Source organism: Temnothorax curvispinosus, unplaced genomic scaffold (assembly GCF_003070985.1).
Source record: "Temnothorax curvispinosus isolate PA1 unplaced genomic scaffold, ASM307098v1 QBEX01000288.1, whole genome shotgun sequence".
Classification (NCBI taxonomy): Eukaryota; Metazoa; Arthropoda; class Insecta; order Hymenoptera; family Formicidae; genus Temnothorax; species Temnothorax curvispinosus.
This window is the reverse complement of record NW_020210068.1, coordinates 176-2,718: the sequence shown is the minus strand read 5'-3', so window position 1 is coordinate 2,718 and position 2,543 is coordinate 176. Positions and strand designations below refer to the sequence as shown.

General features: G+C 28.2%; 1 long non-coding RNA gene across 1 annotated transcript; it reads left to right on the top strand.

Moving 5' to 3' along the window:
• Positions 1-1,091: 1,091 nt before the first annotated feature.
• On the top strand, positions 1,092-2,313 carry LOC112452323. The gene is made up of 4 exons (XR_003040486.1): positions 1,092-1,268; positions 1,350-1,412; positions 1,744-1,805; positions 2,102-2,313. It is a non-coding gene; the product is annotated as an uncharacterized LOC112452323 (long non-coding RNA).
• The last annotated feature ends 230 nt before the right edge of the window (positions 2,314-2,543 follow it).

The window sequence follows — 2,543 nt, the reverse complement described above, 5'->3', positions numbered from 1 at the left end:
TTTTAATTTATTAAGAGTCTATAGGGCTATTCTTGTCTTTCTCTCTGTGAACTGGTATTAAACTATCCTCGTCTTTCATGGAGTGAATGTTCAATTTTCAATCTCGTTTATTAATTTAATTAATTTAAATAGAAAATCGGCGTTAACGTTACCGGTGTTGTGGAGTATGAGAGATTCCATTTTTATCATAATAATTAAGTGTCAAAATTTTCGTTCAGAAATGAAATTTTTCGGTCTTAAAATGTATAAAAGATTAAAATATTAATGTAAAAGTGATTTGATCTTTGTAAGTCTAAAGGGTAGGAAATTCAAAATGGCGGACGTGAAATTTTAATAATTTATAACTCGAGAACGGTAAGAGATAAAAAGATGGGGTTTCTTTTGTTTTGTTCAGATAATTAAGAGCATTATTTTAGGTTGTTTAAAATTTTTGTGTTTTATGGATTTCCATAATTTTTAATTATATCTCGGAATTAAGAAGAGATATGATGTGGGGGTTTTTGTGAGGTTACTTGACATGCTCTGCTGAGTGTCTGCAGTGATTTTATTCATCATCTTTAATAATAATTTTATGATAAATTTTATTGTTAATTAGTTTATTTTGAGAGATCCAACAATGATTTATAACCAAAAGTTGTTTGACTTTTTGTGATAGTTCCAGTAATCACACTAACTAGGTCTGTTAATAATATAATTTAATTGTTTATAACAATCATGTTTGAAAAAATGCTAGTAAGATAATTATTATTTTAGCGTGATAATATTCTTTGAGCACAAAAGGTTATGTTCTTATGAATAATCTGCTTTTAATTAATTTATTTATATTTTATTTTAATTTTCTGAGTTTATTCTTATGGAACATGTATTTATTCGTGTGTTGAATTGAATTTATATTGCATAAAGGATCTCATAAAGCTTGTAATATTCATTTACGATCAATTTTAGTGATTCTGGGGAGTTTTAATAAGCAATTGTCCAAAAGTTTATAGTGTGATTCATGAAAATGGGGCTTAAGCTTGAAAGGGTGCCTATAGGCAGCCATGTTCTCTAGGCTTGTGTCTACTACTTTAAGAACGCGTGCTCGCATCAGCTGAGTGATTGTTATGACAGTTAAGTTAAGGTGTGATTATTTATTCTTATATTGTTTTCAGGTGCTGTGCAATATGGATGGAAATCAAAAAATTTATGCGGCTGGAATACAGCGGTGATTATACCGTCAGACGTGACATCTCCCTCTTTAGGGAAGTTCGGTCCCCGAATTTTTATTAGTAAGTATAATTTACGGTTATGTCGTATAGAGTATGATTATATTTATAGATAATTAATTATTTATGTGATTCTTATTACAGGATTCTAAAGTGTGCCTGGCAGTGTAAGAGTTGTGTCGCTGCAGCTGGGTTTATCTAATCGAGGTATTAGTTCCATTGACAATATGTTAAGACAGTGTTATTATAATTTATGATATACATATTTTTCATATAAATGATTCCAGTAAAGTATTTATGTCGCTTTATAATCAGAGTTGTTCTAGCAAAGTATTTAAGTAGTTTTAGAGTATATATATAGATTTGATTAGTAATATATATTCTTTCTTTTTTTTTTTTATTTTATTTTATTGGGCATATACACGTGTATATTTGTATTTGTATACATATATAGACGTACATATTTGTTTTCAATGTTCATTCCTTATGTTACTTATTCGGATATTTGTTAATATATGTTATTCTTATTTTATTACAGGGCTGGTTGTCTATACTGTCACCGTGATTTCGTTGGACGGATATGATAAGGATAAATTAAAAGTAAGTTAATGCTATATTTCTATCGTTACTACATTTATTCATATAATTTTAGTCTCTCCCCTTTTTTTTATTTTTTATTATTTTTGTTTAAATATATTCAAGTATTTGCCGCGTGTTCTTTCCTTAGCTTCGTCTAAATCCAGGCGATAAGCAAAATTACGTAGTCTTTTCACTTCTAGCATAAGGCTTGTCGTTGACATTTTGCTTAGCTTTGTAAGGATAATTATTTATTGATTATATATAACGGTTTTATCTTATAAGAGTGCAGTAATTAATATATTTCGTTATTGTTATAGGTGATAGGAGGTATTAGTGAGCTGAGACTGAATTAATAAGGATAAGTATTTTCAATCTTATTTTATATTCTTATGAATATATGTGTATATAGAAATATTAATGTATTTTCCTTTATTTTATTTCAGGTGAGGAATAGGTACGAAATTATCCTGGATGGGCTTGCTTTATGAGTGTGAATATGAATACGTTATAATAGTAATCTTACAATTAGTAAAGCATTTAAGTTACTTGTATTTTAAGATTGATTAAATATATATATTTTTAGATATATATGCGTGTGTGTCAGCGTACTCTTTCCCCTTTTCTATTCTAAATGCATGTATATAAATCAGAGTTAAAATTAGTGATATAAAATTAAGATTACATTCTACTGATTGCTACGATTTATTTTTCAAAATACTTATTCTAAGGAAATTAGGGTCCTCCACCGTGCTCATTCAT